We start from the raw sequence: 19,978 nt of genomic DNA on the forward strand, positions 1-19,978 counted from the left end.
ATAACTAGGCAAATAAACAGATAATGAGCCAAGAAATGAATTCAAATAAATACGAAGAGCTGGTATGTTATAGTAATACAAATGCGTAAGTGATTCTAGGAAAATATAAAAAATACCAGTATGTGTGATTCTTACCTGGTGCCATCACAAAAAAATTTCTAAAAGTGAAAAACAATGTTAAAACATTTAAGAGAAATATATTTGTTGCATATTTTAATCAAAATACTGGAAGAAAAATACAAAATAAAGAATTTAATGAATATGACTAGTACACTAATGTGAAAAAACTCCTAATGTATCGGCGGGGGGAACAGAACAAATGGCATAATCAATAAAATAAAAAATATATTAAAAAAAAGAACATACAGAAAGATTATGTCATACAATTATGAGTCAAAATGCAGTATCCAAGGTTACTTAATAAAACCCCACAAATTAGTAAGTAAATGCAAAACAATGCAGGAGGAAAAAATGAGAAATGGATATGCACAGGAAATTCATAGAGAGGGAACCCAAGTGTCCAATAAACACTTAAAATACATTTTTAAAAAAGACTAGTAACTAGGGAAACTCAAACATTGAGATATTATTTTACTTAAATAAAAATATTTTAAAATACCAATGTTGGTAAAGAAAGACAAAAATAGGAATTCTGAAACCCACCTGCTGTGAGGTTATAGTGAAAATTGGCACAATTACTAAAGATGAATTGGTAATATCTAGTAAAGTTTATAATATGCATTCACCAATCAGCCAGAGATTCTACTTAGTGGTATATGCCACACAGTAACACTTGCACAAGGAGATATCTACCTGAATGTTCATTATTTGTAATAGCAAAAAATTTTAATAAATCTAAACACTCACCAAGAGAAGACCAGGTGAAATTGGTGTTTAGATGAATAATAGTATACAATTAATATGTATTAGAATTGATTTTTATATTTCCACAAAGAAATATATTAAATAATATATATTGAAAATATATATTTATATTTCCTCAAATAATCATATTGAATAAAAAAGTTTGGAATATGAGCCAATGAATATGAGGTCATTTAACATTTTTAAGCATAGCCACCAATTCAGTGTATTGAGTTTAGTCTATAGTTATAAGGAAAAAAAATTCTGAAAAGTCCTAAGTTAAATTACGGCAGGTCAGAGTGTGGAAGAAGGGGGTCCTGGTTGGTGTAGCTCAGTGGATTGAGCATGGGCCTATGAACGAAAGGGTTGCCAATTCAATTCCCAGCTAGGGCACAGGCCTGGGTTGTGGGTCAGGTCCCCAGTTGGGGGCATGTGAAGGGCAACCACATGCTGATGTTTCCCCCTGTTTCTTTCTCCTCTTCTCTCTAAAAAATAAATAAATAAAATCTTTTTTAAAAAAGAGAAAGACAAGAAGGGGTTAATCAATGAACAAATGGAGGGCAAAACCAACTAATTACTTATCATTCCTAAGTGTGTGTTGGAACTTTGAATTAATTCTTGGTGGCTATTTCCAAGATTACATAAAAGAGAACTTGAGCCCTGACTGGTGTGGCTCAGTTGGTTGGGCATCATCCCACAGAGCAAAAGGTTGCTGGTTTGATCCCAGGACAGGGTGCCTGGCTTGTGGATTTGGTCCCTGGTGAGGGCATATGTGAGAGGCAACTGATGGGTGTTTCTTTCACACATCAATGCTTCTCTCCGTGTCTTTCTACCTCCCTTCTCCTCTCTCTAAAAATAACTAAATAACATCTTTAAAAGAAAGAGAGTGAGAACTTAATATATGAACTTACCAATTCTTAACACATAACCAACCTGAAAAAGGACACCGCATATCTTCCTTATGGACTCTGCATCTATCCCAGAGCAGCTGCTGGCTGCTTTGCCTGTTCCACCCATCCATAGCCGGTGTAAATTCTTTGAAAACAACTTACATCTTTTTCCCCATAGCTAATACACAAAATTCTGACCATCCACTGCAGGACTCCGGCCACGTTGTCTTCTTCACCTAGTTAGGCTGCTGTTGGTTTGGATTTTATGCCCCGGGACCTGGTCTTTTCCTTTTAGCAATGGCCCAGTAAGGTGTTTATTAAAAACAAATAAGCATACACACAAAAAAACCTTTCATCCACAGAAGTCGGTTTTTTTCTTCTACAATAGAAACAAAGACTGGCAGTTGATACACTAACTCCAGAGTAGTGGTGTCTTTATGGCAGAGAGGGAAGGGAATTACGGTATTTTATTGAAACAAATATTAGTATTTGTAATTTGGGACATAGGACTGGTTTATACTCTGTGTTTTTATATATATTTAACCGAAACAGGCAAGTCACAGAAGTACAAAGGTCAATGTGCATATGTAAAGGTCTTCGACCTTAGCAGCGCGCGACAAAGGGCATCGTACAGGGTACTTTACCCATTTTTAGACTGAAGGACAGCATGGTAACATGCATCTACAGTTAATTTGTGAATTCTCTTTGAGCCAACAATTCTACTTTCAGAAATCCATTCTTAGAAAATAATAAGGCAAGTAGGTAAATTCATACACATGGTGATATTCCTGACGTATTTTATTATAGCAAATATTAACAATTAAATATCTCTAAATAGGTGATTGAGTGAACACTTCATAATGTATTCATCCAAAGGTAAACTATACTGTCATAAAAAATCCAGATGTTGTATTGTCATAAATGAATATTTGTAATATATTTTAAAGTCAAAGTATAATGACAGGAGAGTATTTAAATGTATGATCTATTTTTATTGTTTAATATATGTATTGGCATCATATGCATAAAAGTCTGACTTTATTCTAAAGTGTGCAGTGAGGTCATGAAAGATTGATAATTTCTTTGTAATTATCTTTAGTCTCAAGATCTTTTTTAAATGAGTATGCATAATTTTTAAGATAAAAATTAGAGATATTGTCATCTGAAATAAGAAGATATTAAGAACCGAAGACAAGAAATATTTGGAACCAAATTAGAGGAATTTGAACAGTTTCTGAGAACAGTGGAGTCACATCGTTTGTTGGTTCCTAGATGATGACTGATTCATTAACCTGGTGACTTTGTCTGCGGCTCCCTAAGGAGGAAGGAAGTCTTACAATACAGTATCTCCAACTAGAGGTCAATATACAGACATTATAGCGGAGTTACTTATATCTTCCCACAACAAGGAGCAAAGAGTGGTTCTTAATGGGTGGGAAAAATCTTAGATATTGATACAGGGTGCAGCCAGGGGAGGCCCCAAAAAGAGGATTTGGAATGGTGTCCAGAATTCAAAGTGTATAGGAATATTGGAGAGACATATAAGATGTCCTCACACCTCCCCCCAGGGGGAAGAAACGAGTGGAGCCAGGCCATTGAGAGCTGTTTTGCATAGCAACAGTTTTGGAGCTAACCTCTGGAATGGTTATTTAACATATGTATAACCTTTAACTGGTTTCATAGATATGTTAAATAGCAGTGGCCAAGTTTGGAGCCAGGAAGAAGGGAGGAGCCAGGGACTCAGGATGGAACTAGGGGCTGCCCTCCTGAGTGAGGGGCTTGGACTCAGGATGTAATGAGGGGTTGCACTCCGGAGTGAGAAGGGCCTGCATGAGAGCTTGGAAAAGACTGGCTCCAGGACATGAGGGGATAACTGCCCAGGTGAGGGGAGAGCCACGAGGTTTCAGCAGAGTGAGAACCCCCTCTTGGTGAGGTGAAAGAGGGAGCCACGTGGTTTTGGCAGGGTGCAGACCCCTCTTTCCCAGGTGAAAGGGAAAAACCACGCAGCTTTTCCAGAATGGAGATCCCTGCAGCCAGGTGAAGAAGACAGCCACATGCTTTTGGTGGAGTGCGGACTCCTGCAGCTTTGGTAGAAGAGGCCCACTGGGCTTTGGGGTACCCCCTTTGGCCGCAGGGCCTGAAAAAGCAAGAGAGACTTTGACTGGAACTGGGTACAAAGGACTCTTGCCAGTGGACCATGAGAGGGTACCACAGTACTTTGGATTAACTCGAGATCCTGCCTGCACGGTGACACAGCTGACGGTGCCAGCAGCCTGCAATACAGACGTGTGCTCTTTTCCTGATTTACGGTACCCGGAGTTGGGACAGTGGGAGAAGGGGAGCGCTGTGTGGGTGTAGGTGTATACCCTAAAGGACTTTGATATTTTAGTGGTGGCATTAGGCCTGAATAGCATTAAATAAACATTTTGTTTCCTTTTCACAAATCTCTGGCATTAAGAGATGTCTTTCCAATTGGCGGCGGACAGAAGGGCCCAGTAGATTTTAGTATTTTGTTTTTGGGAGGGGCCCCTGTTGTGTAACAATATTTGGCATCCCTAGGTGGGCCAAATATTGTATTACCCATCCCTCGGACCTCTTGTTCGGTAACAATATTACAGTGGTTTGTGGCCCTCCAAAGCTCAAACCTACTACTCAATAAAGTATTAGCCCTGAGTACTTAATTTCCCCCATTAAGAAAAAAATTAAGTGTAATTTAAATGTAAATTATTTTAATTATATTACACTATTTACAGTAATAAAATTTTAATTAAATCAATTTTTCTTCTAAGGGGCAATAGTGGTAAGAGATTTAAAGATACAGAGTAGATGAATTAACTGAGAAGTGCTTAACCCCCTTCAAGGGGATGGTGGAGAATTTAGTATTATTTCACCTCTCCAGACAGCAATTCTATTTTTTATTTGAATTGTTCTGAATATAAGAAAGGGGGCAGGTTTTTGAGATTACAATATTATTGGAGACTGATTTCTGTCCAGTGCATGTCTTTAGAGACATAAAATTGCAGAGACTCAGGTAGGACCTATGTTTGTCCCCATGGACGACCTCCCCCACACGTCCTTACCTCTCTTTGAATTTCCCCTCCTGCCATCTCACGAACCACCCCCATGTCTACCGTACACACTGTACGCAAACCTCACCCACTCAGACACAAAGGTATGGAGAGAGAACGGAGGTGGAAAATAACAGCAATGACAGGGCTTCTTTGTGAATGGGCTCTGGGAAAAGATGTACTGTATGTGCCAAGGGATTTTTCTGAGCTCTTGATGGATGGGAAGGACAATGGAAGGAGGGACTTGTAAAGGATTTATAGGGGCCAGGATTAAGGGAGCGTGTGAGAATGCTGTCACTAAGCTGGCTTGAGGTAAAAGAAACATGTGGAACACTTCAAGGAGACATTAACTAATGCTTCTGCACAGGTGCAGCTGAATGAAGCTAACACCTTATAACAGACCCTCTTCATGTTGCCCAGGATGTCTATGGATAAGCACATAGAGGAGGTGCAGACAGGGAGGCCAGGCAGGGGAGGAAAACCATTTCTACATTCCTTTCTCTCTAGGCTTGGAAATGTAGCTTGATTCCACGCTCAGAATTTGCCTGCCTATTTCTACCTGCCCTGTTAGCTACAAAAAAATTCCCAGGAAGGCTGAGGAATCTAATACTTATGCCTTCCTGTCATTTATTGCTACCCCATTGGATGGCTGATTGCTCTGTGATACATGGGGGCCTGAGTCAAGTTATAAATATGGGGTCTGAGAAGGGCTCAGTCTGCCTTTGAGATTATGTCTCTCTGGGGGAACCCACTTTATATAAAATAATAAAGCAGACTGGGGGTGTGGGAGAGAGAAGATACCTAAGTCTTATTATGTGCTTGCTACTTTTACATGCATTATTGTTGAGATTCTCAAAGCCACCCTGCAAAGTAAGTTTATATTCCTGATTTTATAGGTGAGAAAACTAAGTAGCAAAGAGATTAAGTGAATTTCTAGCTCAAGGTTTCAATGATAATTGTCAAAACTGGATTGAATATCTTTCTGGACTAAATTCTGGAACCTTATTTCTACCCCCCAGGGTTTTACAGAGTTTCATATCATGTTAGTTGGCCACAACCATTATTTTTGTTTAAAGAAATAGAGATGTGGAATAGAAAAGATCATCAGGATGTACTCTTGGGATTCAGAGTGTTTTATCATGAAACAGTAATATGTGTGTACTGTGAAACATGAAAATGTATTTCTTACAGACAGGAAGAGGCAAAAGAGTCCAAAAGCTACTAGACCGTACCCTGTTGTACGCCACCTGCATTTTCCTCATCACCATTCCCAACCACACAGTGCAGGGTCTCTAAGGTGGGCCAGCAGAATCAGCCCGGTTCCTGCATGCACTTGAGCAGTATCGAGACAGACCTAAAGGGAGCCCGGAAGTTAGTTTAAGGAAATATACCTTATAAGGTGAAAGAGACTGCGGACTCCTTTTGAGTTTTTCCCTGAAACTTATATGAAGTTGAGAGCCCATTAGTTTTCTGTTGTTTTCATCATTATCAGTAAGGCATTGAGTAGGAAAAGAAAGGAAGCAAGGAATGTGAATAGCCTGAAAAATGCTGCCGGGGCTGTTGCCCATTTGCAGGCTGCATGAATTTTTGAGTTTTGAAAATAATTGGCAGGATTGAACTATATAGTACCTTCAGGGAAGATGTATAATAAAGAGATGTGGATGGAGGAAAAAAGAGAGGAATACAGCGGATACAAAACTTGATTCTAGGACATTGTCCTTCTCATCATTATGGTCAAGTACCCTGATTATTTTTCATTACAAGGTAGACCACTGAGCATTTAGAATTCTAAAACTCCAAGGAAATCAAATCAATTGGGCAACCATCTCTCCTGTAAATAATTACTTCATTCACTCACATCCCATTTGTGAATTGAGCATCACTATCTGTGCTGTAGATCGATGTACAGCTCTTGCTTCTTCGTGTGGTTAGGCAACATCATTGAGCACTTACTATTCTATGGAAGGCAGAGTGATAGGGGCTGTGAGGTACGGACTCCCCAAAATAAGGCGGGAGAGAGTTTCAGTGAAACAAACATAAAAGAAGACAATCAAGGGCTAAACAAGAGAGTTTTTAAATCTGCCAAAATAAATAAGCCCTATATGGGTAGATCAACCTAAGAAAATTAATAATTTTTGAAGGTGTATTTAATTTGTCTGTATAACTTATTTTTGAACAGTTTTAGAATTACTAAAAAGTTACAAAGTTGAACAGGGAGTCCACATTTACTCTTCCCCCATTATTCCCTAACGTTAATATCTTATTTGTCAAAACTAAGAAATTAACATTGGCTATTAACCACATTACGTACTTTATTCTGGTTTCATCATTCTTCCCATTATTTTTCTTCTTCTGTTTCAGGATCTAATCAGGGATGCTGCATTACATTTAGGATGTGCTTAATTGTGATATTATTCCTGAAAAGTATAATTCCTTTCCAAGTTTGACTATTTTATAGTAGGCAGAGGGAATAATATAACAGGTGCCACCTGGTAGAGTATTTGTGGCTGGATCACTAAATCTTGATCAAAATGAAACTTATGTACTATTATGCCAGTCAGTTAAAGAAGCTGATTTGAACCTGAATGATATAAACCATAAACACTTCACTCTCTACCTGTGACTTGATCATGAGAAGTCCATTTAGATTTTTCCACAATTCTTTACAGAGAATTACACATATGAGGTTTGTACAGAAAAAGCCCAGTCATTATTAAATAACAAGTATGATTTGCATGACATCGATGCAACCTGGCATTCAAGGAGAGTGACCTAGAATGTACATGTGCGAACAATGATGATTACACTGTACCACTCAGTGGGGGCAGTAGATGCCATTGAGTGAGCATGTGTACTGTATGACTGTCACATTCAAAATGACTGAATGAGTAGAGCAACAATGCTGCATCAAATTTTGCATTAAACTTGAATATTCCTTTGCAGAAACTATCCAGGTGATTCAGAAAGCTTTCAGGGATGATGCAATGAGTGCAGCACAAATCAAAATGTGGCACAAATGCTTTAAAGATGGTCGAGAATCTGTTGAAAGTGATCCACATTCTGGAAGACCTGCAACAAGCAGAACAACTGAGAATGTTGAACACATATGGACTGTAATCAAAGAAGATTGGTGACTGACAGTGTGAGAACTAGAAGCTGGTCTGGGGATTCCAAAAACTACTGTGTCCAAGTTTTTGCCACAGGATCTAGTCATGAAATGTGTCATGGCAAAATTCATTCTTGTGCTACCAGAGCAGAAGGAACATCATGCTACAGTTGCTAATGACTTGATTCAAACCGGTACCAATGAGCCAGGTTTCCTCAAGAACATCATAAGCAGAACTGAATTGTGGGTCTATGGCTTTGATCTGGAAACAAAGGCCCAGTGGTCCCACTGGAAGTTGCCTGGTTCTCCATGCCTGAAGGCAGCATAGCGAAGGCACAGCAAAGGCAAAGCAAGATCAAAACCGTGTTAACTGTGTTTTTTGATTGGGAAGGTGTTGTCCATCATGAGTACATTCCTCCAGGCCAAACAATTAATACGGAATATTACCCCAATGCTCTTTGTCCGTTAAAAGATGCAATATGACAAAAATGGCTGCAGCTATGGGCAACTGGTGATTGGCAGCTTTATCACAACAATGTGCCTGCACATGCATCACATCTCAAGCAGAGTTTTTTGATGAAACATCAAATAACGCAGGTGACTCAGCCTCACTACAGGCCAGATTTGATGCCCTGGCCTGTAGAGGCACCAGAAAGTCAGACTTCTGACTTTTCCCAAAACTAAAATCACTTTTCAAAATCCCCTTTCAAAATCACTTTTGAAAGAGAAGAGATTTCAAACCATGCATGAGATTCAGGAAAATATGGCAGAGCAGCTGATGATTATTCCAACAAAGGATTTTGCAAAGTGTTTTGAACGGTAGAAGAGGTGCCGAGAGAACTGTGTGAGGTCCCATGGTGCCTGCTTTAAAGGGGACTGAGGTGTCACTGTCCTATGTACAATGTTTCTTGTGTCTTCTTCAGTAAATATCTCCATATTTCATAGTACATAGCTGGATACTTTCTGGACAGACCTTGTCGATAATCGAAATGGGCCCTATAACTAATCTAGCCCATTCCTTTCACTTACAATATAAGAACTGAGGCCCAAAGAAATTTCAATGACTTCCCTATAGTCACTTCATAAGTAAATAGCCAATTTAGAATTCACATTTGTCTCTTTTCTTCCCTTTGGAGAGACACACAAATCATTTCTAAGTTCTATAAAAGTAAAATACAATTTTTTTGGTAGAACAGAGGGAGCAAATTAAAGCATGAAGGTATCCTCTTTCCTCTCTCTCCCCAAACTTAATACTATCTTCACCAAACATGCTCTCCAATGTGAAGAAACTTTGCTATCTCCACATGTGTGGCCCTTGGAGAATATTTATTCTCTCAGGTAGATAATTACCTGTTCTCAACTTTCTACCACATCATTTCAAAGAAGTTGGACTTCTTGAGACCCTGGAATTCCTCAACGACAACTTCATACTTTGTTTGGGGCTTGGTTGAGCTTTCTTTTCCTTCTTTCTATGCTCTTTCTTTCTTCTCAAATTTTGCTTTATCTGTGTTGAATTTTAGTTAATATTTCCTTACCTTACAAAGAAAACTAAACTGTGACCAGGTACTTTGGAAAGAATGTCTGTGAAAATCACAAAATGCTTCCTCTTAATCCACTGTGATTAATTTTTCCATAAGAATTTTGAGTCTATTAGGCTTGTTTTTATAGCAGTTACTGAAAAAGGATCTCTGTCAGGCATACCATATATTTATTGTAGATGCCCTTGTTAATGAACTGAAGTCAACATATCACTTTTCAGTTTTAAAGTGGTAGGTATCAAATGAATAACCAGGAACAAAACTTGTCAGTTGTGTCTGGAAAGGCATTGTTCAACACACACTAAATAAAATAAAGTGTGTTGTTTTCAAAGAGATGAGAGCTCAGATTTTTAAAACTCATCACCTGGCCTTACCTCACACAGAAACAAAATAAATAAGACTATTCTTTCTCATAGTATGTGAAGCTCTTTAAACAATAGCTTGCTGTCCCACTAGAAATGTAAGGAATCAAAATTCATCTTTATGTGGACTATTTAGTTATGTCTAGATGCATAGTTGAAAAGCACATTTACTCTGGAGTCAGACAAATCTAGATTTAAATACAGGGTTTTTATTTTACTATCCGTATGACCTTGGGTGAATTATTTATTCCTTTGAGAGATTTATTTTCCTTATGTACAAATACTTCTCATGACCAGGGTGACAGTGAAAACTGAAAATATTGAATTTTTACCTTCTTAGCATCTTGTTTCACTCTACAAGAATGCTTTTATAGTCATGTCTCCCCAAGTTATCAAATGGGTAAAAGTCCTACATTGCATATTTCACTCTAGACACAATTTAAGCCTCCTCTTAATCTAATTAATTTTTCTAAGTCATGTATATCCAGCAGGGTTGTAAATATCTTGAGGTCCTGAGCCATCATGTAAGTTTTGTTTATTTTGGTTTTCCCTACAGCATCATTGTCATATTCCCTACACAGAGGAATTGATGCAACAACAACAACAACCAAAGAAAATAAATGGAATCAAATTAGTGGGACAGTCTTATAATGACTAAAGGAAATTTTCAATGAAGAAAACCTGTATGAAATATAGGGAATCCTGGTTATATATAGGCTGAATGACAGCCCCCAAAGATGTACATGTTGTAATCCTCAGAGTCTGTACATATGTTACTTTTAAATGGCAAAAAGGGATTTTGCAGATATGATTCAGTTGTACTATTTTGAATGGACTGGCTGGGTCCAGTGTAATCACATCAATCCACTGAGGATTTCTAACCTACAAACTGTAATATAATAAACTTTCACTGTTTTAAGCCACAGAATGTGTGGTAACTTTGTATAGAAACAATACCAAAATAGTACACTATTTTCCTAGGAAGCTCCTACATTTAGGGAAAAGAGAAAGGAGATAGAAGAAAGAAGATATAAGGGACCAGAAATTCTCATGAATTTTTTTTTCCTTTCAGATTTTGGAAATTCAGTGAAGGCTTCCATGTCCTAAAATGAGAAGGATGAGTCAGATATGTGCTGACAGCAGAAGCCAAGGGGAGGTCAGTATTCTAGTCATGAACTCAAACTAACGATCCACACAGGATAAGCCCCTGCTTCCATATGGACTTTGGAGGCCAAAAGCAGTTGTTGAACTGAGGTGTAGGGAAAGAAATAGGGTAGATAAAAACCTAGGACAGGTAGTTTGGCTCAATCCTGGTAATGGTATTCAGTACCAGGAATTGAGGCAAGCCCCAGACCACTCTAAACTTTACTATCTTCACCTGTCATTGCGATTTTAAATGTACTTAACTGGTGGAGATGTTATCAGACTAATGTGTGTGAATCCTCAACACAATTTTATGCACACAGTATGCATTAAATAAACACTAGTCATTTTTAGTTATTCTTATTGGGAGGTAATTGAGATGCCTGAACTTCAGCAAAGTAAAACAAGTTAGCCACAGGGGATTAATTTATTGGACTAATCAAAAGATTTTACTATGTATCAGATACCATGTCAGATATTGGAAATGAATAAAACAGAAACAGACACAGTTCTGAGCTCACTGAGCTTGCAGTCTCCCAAACAAAAGTAATTTAAAAAATGATGGGCTTCTTTAGTGTTTTCAGTCAGTAACAAGGTAATTGAGTAATGATAGTATACACTGATTTACAACAAGAACACGCAACCTATATCATACAAAATATTCATAATGTATGGTCTTTATAATGATAATCATACCTAAATGTTTATCGAGTATTCCTGTTGTACTATTAGGAGAATGACAACAGAATATCACTGAATAATGGCAGAAAGACAGCAGGAGGATTATGATATTGGCAAACTATTGGGGAAGGTGCTCTGTTTTGCCACTGCCATTTCTGTGGGTCTAAGTCACTATTACAAATAAATTAGTGTCAAAATTTTAACAGCAGTTAAAGATACAATTGGACACACATACCCATACGCACACACACAGAATCAGTTCACCCAAAAAGTAAATTAGTGAAATGGTTTATGTGGAGAGGGAAAATTATTAAAACTTCCCCAAATAGCCCTGGCTGGTGTGGCTGTGGATTGAGCACTGGCTTGTGAACCAAAGGGGCGCTGGTTTGGTTCCCAGTCAGGATACAAGCCTGGGTTGCAAGCCAGGTCCCCAGTACGGGGTGCTGAAGAGGCAACCACACATTGATGTTTCTCTCCTTCTCTTTCTCCCTCCCTTCCCCTCTCTTTAGAAATAGATAAAATCCTTTTCAAAAACTTCCCCAAATAATATAATGGTGTACAAAGAATAAACACTCTCATTCTTTCAGTTCTGTTGTAGAAGAAAGATAGGATTATTGAGACCAAATGAGAGAAAGTTGGGAAGCAGGAAATTCTACATCTACTCTGTTTAGAGCCAGGACAAGTCCATGCAAAGGCAAGGAATCAGAGGACAGTTCTTTCATAAAGGTGGAGTTATTACAAGCATTGTCCAAAGAAAGTCTTGAGAGTCATAGCAAACTCTGCTACTTGTATACTTTTTAAAAAGACTTAACCTTTTCTTATCAAATGAGTACAAAACTGTATCTCATTGTGACCTTTGTTTGCATTTCCTTGACCAGCATTGCTTTGGCTGTGTCTTTAATTTTGATATGCTTTGTTTGTATTTTTACTCAGTTCAGTGTAGTATTGTTAAAAACAATTCCCTTGATATTTCCTCTGTGACTCAGATTATTTAGAAGTATATTGTTTAGTTTCTAAATGTTTTGAGAGTTTCCAAGTATCTACCTGTTATTGATTTCAAGTACAGTTTTTTGAAATCAGAGAACGTATTTTGTATAATTTCAATTCTTTCAAATTTGTTGAACTTTGTTTTATGGCCCCAGGATATGTTCTTCTTGGTATATGTACTGTGGGCACTTGAGGAGAAGGTGGATTGTATAAAATGTTCTTTAAATGTCAATTAGATCCTTTTGGTTGATGGTGGTGTTGAATTTTATGTCTTTACTAATTTTCTGTCCAATTGTTCCATAAATTTTTAAAAGAGATATGTTGACATCTCCAACAGCAATTGTGGATTTGTCTATTTCTCTGCTATGTTCCATCGGCTTTATGCTTCACATGTTTTTCAGCAATGTAGGCTGGTTATTAGAATGGTGTGTTCTTGATAAAGTAACTATTTTATCAATATATAATCTTCCCTCCGTGATAATTTTATTTGCTTTAATATTAATATAGCCACTCTTGGCTTTCCTTTGATTAATATTTGCATGATACCTATTTCTTTATGCTTTTAATTTCAACCTGAATTATTTTTTAAAACATTTTATTTATTTATCTTTAGAGGGGAAAGAAAGAAGACAGGGAGAGAAATATCAATGTGTGGTTGCCTCTCGTGTATCCCCTGCTGGGAACTGGCCTGCAACCCAGGCATGTGCCCTGACTGGAAATTGAACCATGATCCTTTGGTTTGCAGGCCCACGCTCAATCCACTGAGCTACACCAGCCAGGGCTCAACCTGAATTATTTTAACCTGTATGATAAAAGATGATCAAGAGTTGCCAGTGCCAAGATCACAGAAATTTTAGAATTATCTAACAAATCATGATAAAAATGCTTCAGTGGGCAATTATAAACATGCTTGAAACAAATGGGAAAAAATGGAAAATCTCAACAAAGCAATAGGTGCTATAAAGAAAAAACAAATGGAAATTTTAGAACTAAAAATTACAATAACAGAAATGAAAAGCTTAATGATTCGGCTCATGAACAGATTGGGAAAAAAACACAGAAAGGAATCAATGAATGAGAAGGTAGAACAATATAAATTAGCCAATATGAAAAACACAGAGAAAATCATAAAAAAATGAACAGAGTCCTGTAGACCTGTGTGACTACAGGAAAAGATCTAAGATTTGTGTTATCAAAGTTCTAGAAGGAGAAGAAAAATGTATTCAAAGAAATAATGGCTGAAAACTCCCAATTTAGCAGGAGACATAAACCTATAGATTCAATAAGTGAATCTCTAACAGAATCCAAAAAAATTTGTATCAAGATACATTATAATTAAACTTCTAAAATCTAAAAATGGAGGAAAAAGTTAAAGCAACTAGAGAAAAACAACACCTTATCTACAGGAGAAAAACCATTAATATGACAATGGATTTCTCATAAAATAACATGGAGGCCAGAAAAATGTGGCACAATATTTTTCACATGCTAAAAGGAAAGTAATGTTAACGAAGAATCCTATAGATCATGAACTATATTCTTCAAGAATAAAAATAAAAGCAAGGAATTACAGGATGAAAGAAAACAAAGATAATTTCCCCTCTAGACCTACCTGAAAAAATGGCTAAAGAAAGCACCTGAGGCTTTGCAGCTTTGTTAAAAACACTTGAAAACAAATGTATTAGTCACTGTCACCTGGGGCAATGGTTAACAGTTGGGGAAAATAATACACTAACCAAAAACCTTAGGAAGAAAGGCTTGGGAATGAGATTCTTTGGGGGAATAAAGGCTTTGAAAAGTTCTAACATATTCCTGGGAACCTAGAAGACCACAAACAGGCTCAAGTCTGGGTGCACATTAAAAAGACTTGAGAGAGCCCCATCTTCTTGCCTTTGGCTGAACTTCAGGTTCCATGCAAGCAGATGTGAAGGCTGAAGCAGACTTGTGAACTGTGTATGAGTGTTGAAGGTGTGCCTGACACACATATAGAGCCCATGTATAAAGACTGGGGTATGTGTGTGTGCAAGTGTATGTGCACACGTGTGTGTCTATGTGTTCATTCATTTGAAAAATCCTCTGCTGCATCACTAGCTGACCACTAAGCTAGTGGAACAGAAGCTTCAGTGGCCACACATGACAAAAAATAAAAACTTTATAAAATTAGTTCAGAAAAGTCATTGAACAAACAGCAACAGCTACAATAAACAGTAACAATAAATGCTCAGGTGAGAGAAGCATCTGATTTATAGAATTACTCTATGTTAACATTCAAAGTTTCCTGCTTTCAACAAAGAGTCACAAGGGATGCATAAAAAGAAATAAAAAAAAACAGCCCGTGCATAAAATAAGTACTAGAAAATACCCCAGAGGAGGTTCAGACATTTTTGTCTTACTAAACAAAGACTTTCAATTGCCTACTTTAAATATGCTTATGAAGCTAAAGAAAACCATGAGACAGTGTCTCACCAAATAGATACTATCAATAAAAAATAAAAATTATAAAAATGAACCAGACAGAAATTCTGGAGTTGAAAAGTACTATAGCTGAAATTATAATTTCACTAGATGGATATAACATCAAACTGAGTAGGAAGAAGGAATCAATGAACTTGAAGAAAGGATAATTAAAGTTATCCAGTGTGAGTGGCATAAAGAAAACAGAATGAAATAAAAATGAACAATGCTTAAGAGACCTGTGGGATACCATCAGCCATACTTACATATTCATACTGGAAATCTCTGAAGGAGTAGTGAAATAGAAAGGAGCAAAAGTATAAAAAAATAATATCTGCAAAATTCCCCCATTGGATGAAATGTAATCTGTACATCCAATAAATTCAACAAACTATAGGAATGCTAATGCAAAGAAATCCACTCCAAGCCACACTGTAATCAAACTGACAATATCCAAAGACAAAGAGGGAGTCTTGAAAGCATCAAGAGAGAAGTGACTCATGGACAATGGATCTTCAATAAGATTAACAGCTGGGTTTTTAATAAAAAAAACCATGAAGGTCAGAAGAGAGGAGCACAACATACTCAAAATGCTGAAAAAAATGCTATCAGCCAAGGATTCTGTATCTGGCAAAATATTCAAAAATGAAGGAGAAATTAAAACATTTCCAGATAAACAGAAACTCAGTTCATCAGTGCTAGTAGACCTGTCCTACAAGAAGTGCTAAAGGGAATCACTCAGGCTTATATGGAATGATAGTAGATAGTAACTCTACTACTCAAAGAAAGAAATAACAACACTGGTAAGGTTAACTATCTGGATAAATACAAAGATGAGTATTAATGAATTTTTGGTTTTCAACTCCTCTTTGACAAATCTTTAGAGAAGACCAAAATTACTATAAGAAATAAAGGTGGGGACATTACTACTCACCATTCAGAAATAAGAAAGAATTTTAAGAAAATACTATTAACAATTATATGCCAACAAATTAGATAACTAATGCATAGAAATTGTCAAAACTGACTCAAGACTAAATAGAAAATATTAAGATATTTAACAAGTAAAGAGTGATTTAAAGACTTCCTATCAAGGGCCCAAGTCAGGTGACTTCAATGGTGAATTCAACCAAATGTTTTAAGAACAATTAACACCTATCCGTCTCAAACTCTTCCAAAATAGAAGAGAGAAGAACACTTACTAACTGATTCTATGAGACTAGTAGTACAATGATACCAAAGCCCAGAAAAGACCACATAAGAAAAGGAAATTACAAATCAATATACATAATAAGCATAGAGGCAAAAATTCTCAACAAAATGCTGAAAAATGGAATCCAATGGCATATTCAAAAACTATACACTGTGAGCAAATATGATTTAGCTCAGAAATCCAAGGATGTTTCAGTATATGAAAATCAATCAATTTAATATCTATATTAGTTCGAATAAAGAAAAAACACACAATCATTTTAATCAGTGTAGAAAAAAATATTTGCCCAAAATCCAATATCCTTCCACTGAAAACACTGAAAAAACTGGGAATAAAAGAGAACTTTCTCAACCCAATAAAGGGTATTTATGAAAACGCATGGCTAACATATTTAATGGTGAAAGATTGAAAGCTTTCTTTCTAATATTGGGAACCAAATATTGATGTCCACTATTACCACTTCTGTTCCGCATTATACTGAAAGTTCTCACCAGGGCAATTGGGCAGAGAAAAGAAAGAAAAGGCACTCTGATTGGAAACAATGGAGTAAAACTATGAGTCTCTAGTCACAAATGACATGATTTCATGTATCTAAAGCTTTAAAGTATTCACAAAATATTATTAGCAATAATAAGTTCAGCAATTTTCCAGCATATGTGGTAAATATGCAAAGTGTTTGTATTTCTATACACTAGCAATGAAGAATCTCTTAATTGTTCATTGTGTACTTAGTGCCTCCATACTGTTCCTTTTGTTTGGAGTGACCTTGTTCTCTCTGCCATAACTTTTCTACCTGGCAAACTCCTAGTCATACTCCAGATCAAATGTGAATCTCACCTCCTCTAGAGTCTTTGACCCTGCTCTCTTCAGTGTTCCTAAGATACTTGATGTCCTTACCAATTAAAGGTGTGACCCAGGCAAGTTACTTGTTCTGTGTAACCCTCAGTTTCCTTCTGTAATGTGGGGATAAAAATAACAACATGATTGTCTGTGTGGTCAGCTTGTTGTGAAGATTGTGAAGATTAAAGCAGATGGAGTAATGAGAGTACTGAAAGCACTATGAGACTGCTGACATGAGTAATTAGTGCTACTCTTTGCTAGAGATCCCTCGAGGCAGTGGGCCTCTTGATTAAGGGACTAGTCTTATTCATCTTTGTATCCCTAAGATATAGCACCCAGCTGTGTACTCAGTAAACAGTGATTGACCCACCTGCCTGGAAGGATCCTTCCAGATCTTCCTCAAGCTCTCATTTCACAGATGTGTTCACTGAGGTGCAGAAAGAAGGAACTTGCCTGTGGGTCTCACTGCCAACAGGTGATGGGGCCAGGCCTCTGACACCAGAAAAATGCTTTCTGCTCTTTCTCATGCTGCCTCACGTGCTCACAAATTCAGAGACTCATTTTTCTCTTCCCCAGGCAAAGCTCTGTGAAGCCTGTTGCAATGATTAAGTGACAGCAAGAAAGAGCTGCTCTTCCTCTGGGCAAATGGAGGTAGAAGTAAACTCTCCCTGGGGTGGGGTTTCTGTGTGACAATGCTGCTGGGGCTGCCAGGAACTGCCAGGAAGACCTGCTGGGCACCAAACATCACCCTAAACACCTCCCCTCTGTGGCTCCATAAATCGCTGCACAGGGTGTGCCAGACTGGACCCTTGTGTGGCGTTTTGTATCCCTGACAGTCATTCAACTGAGTTATTACCAATAGAACGTGAACATATGCACTTCACACATATGTACTGAAAACTCTGAAATTTGTCCAAACTCATCAGAATCTGAGTCTGAGACAAAGTTCATGACCCAAAGATAAGATTCTAAAGAGTTTATGAAATACCTAATTCCCTTTTCATTTTAATCTCCTCTATATTTTTTAATAAGGAGCTTTTTATTGGATTCTTTAATAATGAATGAACAATTCTAACACATTTATTAGAGGGAGCCTTATATAGTACAAAGAATTCTGATTTGTTAATGAAGTCTCTTGGAGTTTAGTTCTCACTTCTAACTAACAAGCTGTATGGCCTCAGTCATGCAGATTAACCTTTTGGATTATCAGTTTCCTCTTCTGAGTAATGGAAGTCCGTGGTTTCTTAGTTCCCTTCGAGGGCTTACATTTTAGGTGTCTGTCTAAATACATCCCATCATGCGTTTAAGACCCTAGAAAGCGTTCCTCCAACCATTGTGATATATATTCCTGTGGCTGGCATTTGTGCTGCAGAAGGGGAGGAAGGAAAATACAAAATTGGCATTTGCAACAAGATTTCATGAGATAGAAGAAAGAAACATTGGTATTTAAATCTTAGTTCTGACAGGAACATTCTATGTGGCTATACTTTGTATAGTAAGTATGCAATGTTCTTATTACAGTGAATTATATTAAGTATTTATTAAACATATTAACTGCATCTTGGACAATGCCTGGCACATAGTAGGTGCTTACTAAACACTGACTGCTCATCTGCCTTCTCTTGCTGCTATGCCTCTTGACTGGGATTCTAGGTGGAGGAGTGACTACTGCCAGGCTCCACTCCACTCTAGTAACTTGTGTGGGGCTCCCTGGTGACCCACCCACTGGGCCAGCCTCAATGTAGCTGACCTGAAATCAGATCTTAGACAGTTTTCCTGACAGTCCTGTGCTTTGTAATCAGAGGAGACTCAGTGCTGACATTGTTTAGTTATTTAAACTTGGACACTACTAATAGACAGATTGAATGGATGCCAGGTCAATTCAGAGCATTCAGTTCCCAAAGGTAGATACAGGGTAGAAACTATGTCCCTACAGTATATTTTACGAATTTCAGTAAGAATTGGATCTTCTGCCTTTTTTTCTGACTCCCCTCCCCTGATCTGGACAGTAGCCAGCAGTGTCAACGGCATTGTGGATGAGATATGAGAGAAATTCACATGTACTACCAAGTCCTGTGGAGGAAAAGGGAAAGCATGACCACTGTCTCAAGAGGAGAGCACCCTGACCCTTGCCTTGACAAGCTTTTACTGCTTTTCTGGGCACATGACATTGAGGATAGTCCTCATTTACTATGCACAGGTTCGCTTTAGGTGGTTTAAGATTTACAGAAAACAAAGGAGAGGATGTTGCTAATCATATCACAGAAGAAGGATATTTGCAAATGTAAAGGGAAAAGTGGTTGAACTGGTTACACTTGTTCTTGGAAGGTTTAGCACAGATTTTAGGAAGTTACTTTGAAGATTGAAGTAAACATTTGCTGCCTTAGTTCAGGGTGAGGGAGTTTTAACAAAAAGCAAGTCTCATAGCAGCCTAGGTACAATGCAGGCCTGATTCCCCATGGGAAAACCTATCTGTGGGCGTGGGTCCTGTGTACCGAACCTTGCTTTCCACTGGCCTTTCTGAGTGGGGGCTGAGCCCGTGCCATGCAGAACGGTCTCCTATACTCCCCCATATTGGTGCACTCCCCATCCTGCCCAATAGACAATTCTGCTGGACTTCTGCTTCCAAGAAGCTTTTTGAAGTTGTTCTCATTCTGACCCAATGTAATGCGTTTTATTGTCAGCCACAGGATTTCTTAGTCTCTTGATAATCTTGAGGTAGGATTACTTCCTATGCTCCTTAGCAAAGCCTTTTTCAGTAACTGGCTCACAGAACTAAGAGGCTTCCACCTTGCATGTAAATAATCCAACTTGATTCACAGAACCCCAGGC

The sequence above is a fragment of the Artibeus jamaicensis genome, unplaced genomic scaffold (genome assembly GCF_021234435.1).
Source record: "Artibeus jamaicensis isolate MK-2021 breed Jamaican fruit bat unplaced genomic scaffold, CSHL_Jam_final scaffold_1964, whole genome shotgun sequence".
NCBI lineage: Eukaryota > Metazoa > Chordata > Mammalia > Chiroptera > Phyllostomidae > Artibeus > Artibeus jamaicensis.